This window comes from Xenia sp. Carnegie-2017, unplaced genomic scaffold, assembly GCF_021976095.1.
Source record: "Xenia sp. Carnegie-2017 unplaced genomic scaffold, XeniaSp_v1 HiC_scaffold_13, whole genome shotgun sequence".
In the NCBI taxonomy this organism is placed as follows: Eukaryota; Metazoa; Cnidaria; class Anthozoa; order Malacalcyonacea; family Xeniidae; genus Xenia; species Xenia sp. Carnegie-2017.
The window spans coordinates 1,323,438-1,337,493 of NW_025813436.1; positions in this window are offsets into that span (position 1 = coordinate 1,323,438).

Sequence of the window (14,056 nt, forward strand, 5' to 3'; positions counted from 1 at the left end):
TTATTTGATAAGAAAAGTCGTACTTCTTTCTTAATAAAAAGTGATATGTGATAGCCCAGGGCATAATGCCAAGTATGGTACTGGTAAGATAGTAACTTTAATGTTGTGCAAAGTACTGAAGTCAGTTCTTCTAATGCTATGGAGAAAGAAGCATTTGAAAGATGTCTGTCAGTTGAAAAGCTAGTTCCTGTTAATAACAACAGATAGACATGCTCATCACAGTGCTATGAAAAATAAACCCTCATATTGATCACCAATATGATGTGTGGCATTTGTCTAAATCTGTAACAAAAAAACTAACAAAGAAGGCTAACATTAAGGGAAATGATGACTTGACCCATTGAATTAAGTCCATTTCTAATCATCTTTGGTGAGTTTGCAAGTTGTAAATAAGAATGCAGAAGAATTGGTGGAAAAATGGAAGTCTGTCCTTAACCACATTTCCAACAAGCATTTCTGGAAGGGGAACACATATTATTATCAATGTTGCCACCAACAATTAACAGAAAAAGAAACAAAGCAGAAGAAGTGGTTATCTCCTACTTCACAAGCATATATCGCTGCAGAGAAGGTGATATGTGACAAGAGGTTTTAAAGACCTGCGGAAGCTATCTGAGTTTTGTCACACAGAGAGTTGGAGGTTTACCATTCCCTACTGAAATATTGCCCAAAGCAAGAGCATTTTTCATTTCCTGGGATGGTAGCCCACTCAGTTAGCAGCATTAGATCATACAACAATATTAAACGTGATAAAGCAGTCATTAAGTCAGGGATAAACAAAGGGCAAGACTGTTACAAAATGATTTTGCTAAAAACACAGAAGCAATGGGTTTGTGCAAGGAATGAAAGAAAAGAAAGAGTACCTCAGTACATTGATAAAACTACTTGCGGATGTTGTGAATGCATGCAAACTGAGGAGATTGAACTTGTACATCATGGCGAGAATCTTCCAGTTAGGAACATTAAATCATGTCCACCCAGGAAAGAAGTACTTGTAAAGGAACATCAGTCTAGATTTGCATAAATGCCAGTGTGATAAAAGTTAGCTATGGCAATAGGTTTTGCCATACCCATATAATATGACGCTTGAATCAGTGAAGACAACTTTTGTACTACTCTGGCTATGCCACTTTTTAATATTGACATACAAAGTGAATTAGAATGTGGGTATACCTATATCATAATAAAATACTTCATCACCATAGTGAAGCTTCAAATTGAAATTCTGCAAGGCCAGTAGGTGAGCAGTTTCCTAATGCGAGTAACTGCACACATGGCGACACTCTACCTCTACCAAGACACCCTGCACCATTCCAACCTGTCTATGCAATGCATGCGGCAGTTGCTTCGGCCCACAATTATCCAAGCGCTTGTACTGGTACCAAGTTGTTTGTAAAACCCACCTGTTAAGACAAACAGGCTCAAAACCAGGATGTTGTGTGTAATGCAATAAAGGGACTTCGGTGGTCTCATTCGTTTCACTGCCTCTAAATTTTTGGCACAAATATTGGAAATCTCTTTGCAGCATAAACATTCCTGTTATTATCCATTATTTGGCAGCTACTGACACCTGAATATGTTAAGCAAAGGTTATCTTGAAAATGTCAAACCAACAAAATTATCGTTAATAAAACTTCAAAAATCTTATTATTATGTGTGTGTGGACGTGGTCAACTTCAAAACTGAAAACGTACTTTTATATACAGAAACAATGGTCTGTATAAATAACATTTTACTTACCCACCATTCAAGAATGTCGTTGAGAATCATCACCGCTATTAATATACAAAACCTGCTCGCATCCCCAAACTGTGAGCTTCTTCTACAGTTCATCAGCCGGCCATTCGGGCTCAAACTTTCATATGGCCGAATATTGTTTTGTTGATTGTCCTCCATTTCACCATCGACGGTAAATAAACCTTGAACAGCCAGTATGTTCTTCCTAAAAAAGCCATTATAAGCGATTGTTTTGTTTTGTGTTAGGTTGTGCACGTTATTGCTGTAACGAGCATGGCAGCACACATCTTGGGATATGCCGGCCCATTCCTCTACTGACTCTATATAGAGGTAAAACTGATACGTGTTCGTGTCTGTTAACAATTCCGGAGGGATTTTACGAATGAGGGGGAAGAACAATCACAATAAGGTAGAACCTTTTGAACTCCTGTAAGCTCTTTATTTCACGACTTTAAAACAAGAAGAAAAGTACGCAATATTCGATAAATGGACAACAACAAATATTGCCTCAGATTTATAAATATCTAAACGTATCTAAATACTTCAACAAACTATCCGACCTGTCTGACCAACAACAAAGACGGAACCAAAACAATAGGATCTAATAAACAGAACGAACAGGCCTCAGATAGAAAGAAAACTCTAACATGGCAAAATAAAACTCGACACCTAAAGAAAAGCTTAAAAGAGATAATGCATAAAATTTCGTCTGTCATTCTAATCACCCAATCATAACGTATGTATGAAACCACCTAGAATGCTGCTGCGCCACGGAGGTGTTCACGATGTCATTGCCTGAACCTGCAATTTTTCCAGCAATAGTTATTTTACTTTGTTGTAAACTCAACTCAACTGGTTTGACGATATGACGTCAAATAATTTCCGCTGACGCTTCTTGTGCCCACGCTGCTGTTCTCAAACAGCTCAAATAGCACTTTGAAGACGCGATTTTGTCAAAAATAAATAGCTGATGTAAAAGTTTCAAAATATAGTAACCTTTGTGCATAAAATGGAACTTTTAAGACAACATTATTTTTGGTGGAGTTCCCTTAAAGAATGCAAAAAGCAAATCAAAGATGAAAATGCGCCATTGTTTATAAGCATATCGTTACTTTTTGTGCTTGCCACTGAAATCAATTTCATTACACAGCTCTAATTCTATTTGAAAAGTTAGCAGAAAAGATTGACGTAAAAAATCTATTTTACATTAATTATCATCGTTTTCGAAGCTATATGATTACATTAACAAATCCGTCATTTTCGACTGAGAAAATGACCTTTCACGCCATGATTAATGCGCAATGCATCTTGGTTGACAGGCATTCTTCAATTGAAAAAACGTATTTTACGTGTTCACGATGATAAACTTTAATGGAAAAATTATTTCTTGTGAGCAAAAACGGCTGGTCGTTTAACAGTAATGTGATGGCAAAAATATTGAAGAAACATAGCATTCTCTTAATGAAAATTTCTACATTTTCTCAATAATATTTACGGTCGTCGTTTACTTCATAATCACTCGGGTATTGACGAAACAAAAAAAAAGCGCAAATGGCATTCTTGAGCTCAACAGAGTCCCGCAAAATCCTCCAGCAGTTAAAGTCAAAGATATACTCGGCATCTGAAATCATTCTTCGTCTGTTTCATTACGGTTCTCCGTTTTTGACTGGCTCAAATTTCAGATGCCAGCTGTTTTACCTGCAGTTTTTACAAAAGAAAACACCTTGAATTTTAATGTTCGCGGTTCTTTTAGTATTCTTGGATCGCATGCTGTCAATCCGCTATATTATGGAGTACTTTGAAAGACAAATGTTGTATTTCTGAAAATGTTGCACAAACAGCTAAATTAAGCCAATCCAGGGAACAAAGCGTTTTCCATTTAATCACGTGCATGCATGGAGGCAAATGGTCTTAAATTTTTTTGTAGCTAAAACGTAGAAAGTCCATTGTACATTATGCTCAATTCTATCAGAAACCAGAAAACGTGAGGCAAAACCATTTATCTCAAGATCATCAAGAAAACGTCCATAACGCTTTTTTCTAAATGTATTGCTTTTAAATTATATAAAGTTTTATAGACTTTCATAAAAATATGATTCTTTCAATTATAGGTGCAAAAGAGGGCTGGCTCTCTTTTCGTACGAACTAACTTTTAAGTACATGGATTTCTTGTAGCTAACACGTATGAAGCCACCCGCCTGGCAGGGCTCAGGTAAACAGCTTCTTGTTAAGAGTCTAAAGATGATAGAATAAACGATCGCTAATTGTTTAAATTTTATTGAGTTTCTCACGTTTCTTATGTACGGTGGCGTAACATAAGCATACAAGGCGTGGAGGGGGTTTGTAGAGAGAGTTTGGGGGAGTTGTGGAGAGTTACACACATCAGCTTCAGGAAAGTGATCGTTGAAACTACCATCGGTCGGTTATGATACGATTTTCAAATTTCTTTCGAACAAATAAACCGATTTCCGATAATACAAATCGCTTAATTTCCCCAAATAAGTTTTGTATGCAATCAATTCATTAAGCATGATATTGCACAAACTGAATATCTTATTGCTGAGATCTGTATATATATTGGTGCATAAAATGTTGTGATATTGTTTATCGGTCATTATAACAGACATCTAATGACTTCTACTTGACTTCTAGGTTTTTTACTTCAAGATGTTTTACTTTTCCATCTTGCAGTACAAACATTGAATTCTTTAATCTGTGGTATAAACTTTATATGTAAACAACAGGTGTTCTTTCGGAGATTCAAAGGTAGAATTAATAAACTGACTCTCACTTGGTCTAAATGTTCGTGTCTTTGTTTTAACTTTGATGAAGTACACGTCGTTAATGAATGAAGAAGAAAACTTGATAAAAAAGTGCACATTTTGTTTAGAAAATTACTCATTATAAACGATAATTCAAAAAATATATTGTTGTGAAAAAATGGTGAAAAAATTCTGCTGAAAAAAGTATATGTTGCAATATATATATACATACAAAATGTATTGTAATGTGCCCTCCAGGCTATCACCATAGTAAAATGATGACTCCTGCACTTGGGACACAGGATATAAAATATATATATATATATTGCATGAAGTACATGTATTGTGCAATTCAATACTTAAAAAAAGTCATTTGATGGTGTCTTATGTATTTTAATTATTTTCACGACTTTTAGCATCGGAAAACATTTGATCAAAGGGTTTTTCGATGATTCGTGATATTTTTCTAAATTTCGTCAAAGAATTATTATTTTTCCACTAAAGCTGCTTGTTTAATCAAATAGCAAACTCAATTGGTTTTAAAGAACACGTTTTTTTATAAAGCTGTAATTTGACGTTAGTAACTTAAGTTCTTTGTTGTTATGGTTAATGGGTATGATTATAAAATATAAGTTTTCGTAGTTTCTCATTGGTCCATTTAAGTACACATCACACAGAGAAATACAGTACACATATATACAGCATGCAAACATAGCTAAAAGCGAACTTCAACGAGACAGTACAGTAGTCAAAAATTTAAACTTTACGTATATAATCTGAAGAACAGTTTTTCAATTGAAATATAACAGATAAATATAGGTGAGATACATCAGTCGAATCGTTATGGCTGCTTTTGTATTTTTGCGTATTGCGATATGTACATTTGGCATCCTTGGAAATACTCTGGTGATCGCTTTGATATTAAAACGGAAGTCTTTATTTATAAAGAACTACGATATTCTTGTCTTGCATCTCTCAATATGTAACGTACTGGCACTGCTTAGCATATTTTTTAGTCAGATGGAAAGCATCCCATTTATTTTTAGATGTTCATATATAAGTGGCATAGGTACTGTATTTAAAGTAAGCGGAGTTTCTATGATGTTGATCATTTCAGTTATACGTTATCGTGCGATAATTCATCCATTGAAACTTTCCTTTAGTCGACGAAAGATAAAAATTTTTTGTGGCTTAGCGTACATTAATGGTTTGGTTACGACTGTTTGATTGACTATTAAAGGGTGCATTTTGGATCCTCGAGGTGATTATCTTATATACAAATTGTTCTTTTTTTATGTCTGCGTCTACATTTTTCCTATAATAATCATGACTGGGACCTACTTCATAATCGCCCGAGCATTGATGAAACGAGAAAAAACGGCAAAAGAACTCTCCAATTTGGCAAATCTATAATCCTCCACAAGTTAAAGTCTTCAAAGATGCATCCAAATTAGCAGGTAAAACATTTTTATCTCTCGATATGAAAAAGTTATCTATGCTTTGCAGTCAGTGAGTCATGACGTTACTAATTAGCTACTGGACGAGAAAGCGTGTTTCCAGAACTAGCTATCTGGGCAATATTTCAAGTCAAGCCATCAGTGGAATGAAAGTGTCCTCTTTGAATACTCATGAGGTGATTTTGAAGCCTCGCTTTGTGAGCGTGAGCCTGACGGGCGTAGGCCATGACGTGTGGTGAAGAATGACGACGACAATAATTTTCCAGGTTCATTTTAGACTCATGGATGTCGCTTAGCAACATATGTAGGTCATTGTGGTTAGGAAGCAGAGATATGTATAATAAACTAGATAGCGCATTGCATTACAACACCCAATCGAAAGTCGAAGCCAAAGTAATCGGGTGCCCATATGTTCATCATCCGACTACTAGGTCCCCCTCAAGGAGTGAAACCCAACTTTAATTTTCGACAGAGCTTTAATGACGAGGTAGGTCTGTTATGTTCGGAACTTAAAACCATGTATATCATAGCGGATTTTGTAGAAATATGTTTGTGATTAACATTATGATTACTTTTTTGTATCAAGTGAGACCTTCCAATATGGCGGCTCTGGCATCACAAAAAAGCGTAGTACGTTATCCAGTCTATTTCAGATCAGGATTAGGAAGAGGATAGCAGTTGAGCAATGGGAAATTACCTCCCCTGCATTGAACGCACTGTTTGCCTGTCAAATTTCAAAATGAACCTCGACCATGTGTGTAAACTGCTTGTTCGCTCGGCATTAACACATATTTTCTAGATTAATTTTTTGACTTGAATGTACATTTGAGTTTCTCTAGAACAATAAAACAAATTTACTTCTCAAGTGTCACCTAGAAGCTTTACTCTGTTTTGACAAATACAAGCTAGTTTAGGTGATACCAGTTTGCACTTGTTTAAATTGAAGCATTTGTTGATATGTACAGCTATGTTCCGCCTCTCTGTAGAAAACTTGAAAACTTTACTTAATCAATTTCATTTCATCGTTGATCGGCCACGTTGGCCTTATATTTGTCTTCAGTTATCTTTCCGGCCATTATATCTAAATATTGTGTTCACTGGCCGAACTTAAAAATTTCTGAACGAGATAATTCAAAATCTATTCAAGCAATAGAAAAGTACTTATTACTAAGTTACCCTGAAATATAATTGTATTTCAGTAGCACCCGAATTGAACGACGAGCAAATTAATCAATGATGAGAAATTGAGTTTTGCAAGGAAATGCATGATATTATCTTCTTAAGTGCTGTCTTTTCAATGTTTAATGTAGCTAGATTTTTAGTTTTTCATAAAATGTTTGGAAAATACATTCCTCACTAGCAGAGAGCCATTGAACAAGCAAACGAAAAACTGACATGAGTTTCACTTGCAAAAAATCAATTGATGCCCTTGCATAATTTCACTTATGACTTCTGAAGTAGACGACATTCCTTAACGTTTCAAAACTTGCAGCTTCCTTTAAAGTAGCCACTATTTCAACAAAGAATTGCCAAATCAACCTCAGCCGCACCTCTTGATACGGATTCTACCCATATTTACTTTAAAAGTAGCTATTACGAAAAAAAAGAATACTCAATTGTCAGTCAAACTAATATCGAACTGGACAAAAAGTTGAACTGGCCAGAACGCTTACTGTACTTTGCTCTATCCGTAAAATAACAACGAGAGATGTTGCAATTCTTGTTGTCGCAATCTGTGTATTTAACATTGTTGGAAATATTCTTGTGACCACTTCAATTTCAAAACGGAAGATTCTGTTGAGGAACATAATATATAATACTTTGTTGTTTTGCATCTTGCAATATGTGACCTGCAGGCATTGCTATGTATATTTCTCATCCAATTTTGCATCTTGCAATATGTGATCTGCAGGCATTGCTATGTATATTTCTCATTTAATTTGACATCGTCCCAATTTTGCTAAACTGCTCATTCATATGCAAGTGGTATAGATAGTTTGTTTAAAATAACGGAACTTCTATGATGTTGTTATGCTGATCATTTTCGATCTACGTTATCGTGCTATAGTTCATCCATTGAAACTTTCCTTTAGTCAACATAAGATAAAAATCATTTGCGGTTTAGCGTACATCATTGGTTTGGTCACAGCAGTTGGAATGACTATTGAAGTGTGCATGTAGAATCTCAAGGTCTTTATTACATTTACGAATGGTCCATATTTATTTCGTGTTTCTACATTTTTCCAATAATACTCATGACTGTGACTTACTCCATTATCGCTTGAGCATTGATGAAACAAAGAAAAGCGCTGAAAACACTCGCCAATGCAACACGACCAAATCTACAATCCTATACTTCTATTGAAACGTTCATCTATTGAAAATTTCCTTTGGTGAGTTTAGTCAACATAAGATAAAAATCGTTTGCGGTTTAGCGTACATCATTGGTTTGGTTACAGCAGTTGGAATGACCATTGAAGTGTGCATGTAGAACCTCAAGTTGTGGTGTAGGGAGAGAGAGTCCTCCAGCATCTCGCCCTAAGTGACGTTGCTGCATTGATAATCATATCTTTTATTGAGATCTTGCGTTACGCATATAATGCCGTCCCGATTTTAGTGGCATAGACGTTTTATTTCAAGTAAGTGGTGTTTCTAAATGACGTTGACCATTTCAGTTCTACGTTATCGTGGGACAATTCTTCCACTGAAACCTCTCCGTCGACGAAAGATAAAAATCGTTTGTGGCTTGGCGTACATCATTGGTTTGGTTATAACATTTGGAAGGAAAATTCAAGAGTGCATGATGGATCGCAGTTGTCTTCATTTAACTTATGAAATTATTGCTTTTTACCTCTGTTTCTATCTTTCTCAATCATATTCAAGGTTGTCATTTACTCCATAATTGCTCGGGCGTTGATGAATGAAAGAAAAGCGCTTAAGGCATTTTCAAGCTCAGCAGAATCTCGTGTAAAATCTTCCACCAACTCAAGTCAAAGACACACTGGCATCTTAAATCATTCTTCGTCTGTTTCATTACGGTTCTCTGTTTCTCATTGGTTCAAATTTATCACATGGCAGCTGTATTACATGCGGTTTCTACAGAAGAAAACACTTTGAATTTTCATGTTGGCGGTTCTTTCAGTATTCGTGGATTGCACGCTGTCAATCCGCTAATTTATGGAATATTTCACAAACAAGTGCTGTATTTCTGGAAGGGTTGCACAGACAGACAAATATAGCCTAATCCAGAGAACAAAACGTTTGCTATTTAATTACGTGTATGCATGGAGGCAAATGGTCTTAAAATGTTTTGTAGCTAAAACGTACAAAGTTCGTGAAACATTTCCCTCTATTCTATCAGAAATCAAAAACTTGAGGTAAAACCATTTATCTGAAAATCATCAAGAAGACGTCCACAGCGCATTTTTTTAAATGATTGTTTGTAAATTATAAAAAGTTTCATAAAATTTCATAAGAATATGATTCTGTCAATTATAGCTGCAAAAGAGGGCTGGCTCTCTTTTCGTACGAACTAACTTTTAAGTACATGGATTTCTTGTAGCTAACAAGTGCAAAGCCACCCGACTGGCAGGGCTCTTGTAAACAGCTTCTTGTTAACAGTCTAAAGATGATAAAACAAACGTTCTCTGATTGTTTAAATTTTATTGATTTTTCTCACGAACTTGAAGAATTGCAATAGTTCTTATGTAAGGGGGCCATTTCATAACCATACAGGGGGCAGTTGGGAGGGAAGTTTCCGGAAGCGGGTTTTGGTGGGTTACACACATCAGCTATACAGAGAAGTAGTCGTTGAGACGCATTATTGGTCGTTAATGATACTATTTTCAAATTACTTTTGAACAAATAAACCAATTTTCTTATATATAGCTGCTTTATGCATGAAATGTTATGATATTTTTCTCGGTCTTTACGACAGGCGTTTACTGACTTCCACTTGACTTCTAGGTTTTCTACTTCAAGGTGTACAAGGATTGGAGTACAAGCATTGAATTCTCCCATCTGTTGTATAAACGTGATAAGCAACAGGTGTGCTTTCGGGGATTTAAAAGAAAAGATTGAGAGAAATATTAGACAGACACTGACTTGGTCTAAATGTTCGTGTTTTTGTTTTAACTTTGATGAAATACACGTCGTTAATGAATGAAGAAGAAAACTTGTCGTAACTAACATAGTTCTGGCGTTGCCATTTTTTCGACAAATGTTTTAAACTCTACAGTTCTGCAAATATTTAAGTAAAAAAGCTCATATACTGTTCAGAAAATTACTCATTATATATAATAATTCGTATATTAAATTGTTCTCAAAAAATGGGGAAAATTTTTTCCATAAAGTATATGTATTGTGCAATATATATATATATATGATAATGATAAGGATTGTCTGGATTTGTTTTAAATTTTTATTAAGCTTTCCACTCGGTGCTTCGAGCCTTCGTCAGAATGTGACAATATATTATTTACAAAGATTTTGTAGGCGTTTGGAGCGTCTGATTGGTTGGTTAGTAGTTGAGTTGATATTATTGGATGGTTAAGATGCGTTGTCATGGTTTCGGGTGTATCGATTACATTAATGAAATTCGAGTGTTTTATTTTAGTGGTTGTGTTATTAGTTTGTTGTTTTGGTTTTGTCTTTAGTTGTGAATAGATGATGGGGATGTCAATATGTCTGTTAATTGTGTTGTTGTCTTTGCTGTACTATGCCTCTTTGAACTACTAACCAACCAATCAGACGCTCCAAACGCCTACAAAATCTTTGTAAATAATATATTGTCACATTCTGACGAAGGCTCGAAGCACCGAGTTGAAAGTTTAATAAAAATTTAAAACAAATCCAGAGAATCCTTATCATTATCATAATATGCCTGGTTACTAATTTTCAAATATATATATATATATATTATAGGAAGTTTATAATTTATGATTTTCCGTATAAAACAGTGCTCGATGCCCGAGAGCAGAGCGTAAATATTGGTAAGGAGAAGAAAATACACAAAACTACAATTTCCTCCCGACAAGCCTGTTTCGTGATTGCTCACTCTTCAGGGGATTTAATGAATAAAATACTTAAATGCTTAGATATATATACAAGATGATGACGGAAGCTAGTGTATTAATCAAGGTGTATAGTTTCAAGTTAAATGACGGAAGTTAGAGTATTAATTACGGTGTATGGTTACAAATTACATAGGAGTGTTTTGGATCTATGGCGACAAGAGGAAATAAGTTCGTTGCGTTTATTGAGGGATGATTTGGATGGTTGGTACAGGATGAAGAATTTTTCTTTAAGGCAAAGGTTGCATCTTTACTGGTGCTGTTGTATGGTTTGCTGTGTGTAATGATGTTCCATGAGATGTCGTGGTCGATATTGCTGTCTTTAAGGGTCCAAATGTGCTTACTGAGCTCGGTCGAGTTTCGTAGTTTTTTGTGGCGGAAAGAGGCAGTGTGATTTCTATGTCTAGTCTTAAATTCGTTTTCTGTAAGTCCAATGTACGTCTCAGTTGTGTTATTGTCTTTGCGTTTTACAGTAGCTTGGTAAACAACGGATGACTGCAGGCAATTTCCGTTAAGTGGGCAGTTTTGTTTTTGTCGGCAGTTGCATGTTTTTGTAAGTGTCTTTTTGTTCGCGGTGTTGTCGTTAGTTTTGTCTGATGTTCTCAGTATATGTTTGTTATGGTTGTTGATTATTTGTTCGATATTGTTCATGCAGCTGTAGCTGAGTTTGATGGTATTACGGTTGAATATTTTCCTGAGTTTATGGTCTATGGGGAAGTGTTTGTCGATTAATGAAAGGAATTTGTGGCCGATGTTCGTGTAGACGTTTTTGCTGAATGGAGGGTTGTACCAAAGTATATTTTGTCAAAAAACATCATTATACACGCTAAGAATTCATTCCTAGCGTGTATAATGATGTTTTTACTGTCGCTACTCAGGGTTTCACGCCGTGGGGCGATCTTCAGGCAACTAACAGATTCATCATTATTCGCTGATTATATACATCGATTAAAAGGTGTTAAGTTACATGACGGCATGCACTAAACATATCGGAACGTTTATTTAAAATGTTCTTTTTACGTCCTTTCAGGATAAGTAGTCTTCAAGGAAAAGACGGCAGGTTTTCTAGTTTTGTTCGGAGGTGGAAGTTGTTATATGAAGTCCCATTTAATGTTGTAGTTACGTTTGTTTTCTTTCAGTGTCCACGGGTATTTAGAAAGTTCTGTCTCGTTGCGGTATTTAATGTTTGTAATTGATTTAATGTGGTTTCGGTATCGTGTTTTAAAAGCGCATGCAGTAACACCTATATAAGTTTTTGTTTCGTTGTTGTCAGTCGTTGTCACGTCGGCTTTGTAAATCACGTTGGGTTTCAGGCAATTGCCATTTGTCGGGCATCGGTATTTCTGTCTGCAGTTACAGTTCTTTGGGGGGTTGTTCTTTTTCTGAGTTGATTCTGGGTTAAGTCTTTCTAAAATAGTCTTGTTGTGTCTGGTTATGAAAGTTTTCATGTTTTCGCCGCAGCTGTAGCTTACGCGTATTGTGTGTCGGTTGAATATCTTGGAGAGTATAGTATTTGGTGGGAAATGTTTGTCGATAAGTTGTAGGAAGTCGTGGGTGATGTGTGTTATTACGTTTTTGCTGTATGGTAGGTTAAACCAAGTGACGTTACGTTTTCTATTGCACGTAATGTTTACATTGATGTTTGGTTGTTGATGGATGTGGGTAGTTGGCGTAATACTGATGGTGGGTGGTCGGACGATCTGTGAGTGTAAAGAGGCTCGTCGTTGGGTTTTCTATATGGTTGGTAGGTGTCGATGCTAAGGTCAAAGGTTACGTCAAGGAAGTTCGTGCGTTCATGGTTTGTCATCGCTGTGATTTTTAGTCCAAGCTCATCAAATAGGTGTGAGAGGGTTTTTCTTTCTTTGTCGCAGAGTCTTCCAGATTTTGTATTTATGACTGCAAGGCCATCATCCCGGTATAAGCCGACGTTGTTCCCGTACCGGTGCTGCAGTTGATCAAGTAAGAATAGCCCTACAAGTTGCGTTTGGACCATGTTTTGTTTTGGTAAAAAAGAAGTGATTTTCTTGCGTGTTTTATAATGGTGTGGTCTTTTTCTGTGATTGTTGTGTATTGTTTTGCACATGCTAGGCATTTGTCCAGTAGGTGTTCGGTGATCGAAGGGTAAAAGTCTACTATGTCAAATGATATGAATGATTTTCTTTGTTCTTCGGTGATGGATTTAAACCAAGTGATAGCATCTGTTGTGTTGCGTCATTGGTTTAGTTTTAGTTCGTTTCGTATTACGTTGTTGATGTTGTCTAGGATGAATTTGCTCACTTTTCCGAGGTGGCTTTTTGCGGGTTTCGATTGTTTAGTGCATGCCGTCATGTAACTTAACACCTTTTAATCGATGTATATAGTAAGCGAATAATATATAATCTGTCACTTGCCTGAAGATCGCCCTACGGCGTGAAACTCTGAGTAGCGACAGCAAACGCTTGTTCATTTTATTTCATTTTATATTACCCTCTTCTAATATATAGGATATTGAGCGCTCTTTTATCCATGAATATTCTCCATTAATATATATATATAAACCGTACATCCTGTGTCCGAAGTGCAGGAGTCACCATTATACTATGGTGATAGCCGGGAGGGCACATTGTTATACACTTTGTATATATATATATTGCATGAAGTACATGTATTGTGCAATTCAATTCTTGAAAAAAAGTCATTCAGTTGGTGTCTTTAGTATTTTAATTATTCTCACGACTTTTAGCATCGGAAAACATTTTATCAAAGGGTTTGCTAATGATTCATGATATTTTTCTAAATTTGGTCAAAGAACTATTGTGATTCCACTAAGGCTGCTCGTTTAATCAAACGGCAAACTAAAATGGCTTTGAAGAACACGTTTTTTTATAAAGCTGTAATTTGACGCTACTAAAGCTCTTTGTTGTTATAGTTAATGGGTATTATTATGAAATATAAGTTTTCGTGGTTGCTCATTGGTACATTTAAATACACATTACCCGCAGAAAGACAGTACAAATATATATACAGCATACAAGCATAGCTAATAGCG